Raw genomic sequence first — 416 nt, forward strand, 5'->3', positions numbered from 1 at the left:
AATACGAGAAATAAATACTTTGTCTACATGTTTTGATGTGTCGGTTTCTGTGTGTTTCTATGTCTAAAGTGAGCTGTAGCTCATGGGGAGAGTGGTCGTCCTGAAACCTCAAGGTGGCCGTTCGATCCCTGGTCTCCCCATAGTTTGCATGTTGAAGTGTCCTTGAGCAAGACACTGAACCCCCAGATGCTCTTCACGACTGCCCACTACTCCTTAATTACTAAGGATGGGCTCAAATGCAGTATACAGAATACATTTCCCCATTGTGAGACTAAGAAGGGATTCATTATTATTATTAGCATGTTGAAAAACAAATTAAAAAAGTCCTAGTATAGTATTTATACAAGTCATAGTGTAGCATGTTGAAAAAAGTTTCATGAAGTCATAGTATAGTATTTCTACAAAAGTCATAGTAT

The 416-nt window shown here is 38.2% G+C and overlaps 1 protein-coding gene across 1 annotated transcript in view; it reads left to right on the forward strand.

Annotated features, from left to right (window-relative positions):
* The window catches only part of LOC306733927 (cysteine and histidine-rich domain-containing protein 1), an 8,255-nt gene extending 8,227 nt beyond the window's left edge, over positions 1 to 28 (forward strand). Inside the window, exon 11 of the mRNA XM_079215238.1 lies at positions 1 to 28. This exon is cut by the window's left edge and continues 669 nt beyond it. The gene's annotated coding sequence lies outside the window, so the exon portion shown is untranslated.
* The last annotated feature ends 388 nt before the right edge of the window (positions 29 to 416 follow it).

Source organism: Taurulus bubalis, assembly GCF_910589615.1.
Source record: "Taurulus bubalis genome assembly, chromosome: 3".
Taxonomy (NCBI): domain Eukaryota; kingdom Metazoa; phylum Chordata; class Actinopteri; order Perciformes; family Cottidae; genus Taurulus; species Taurulus bubalis.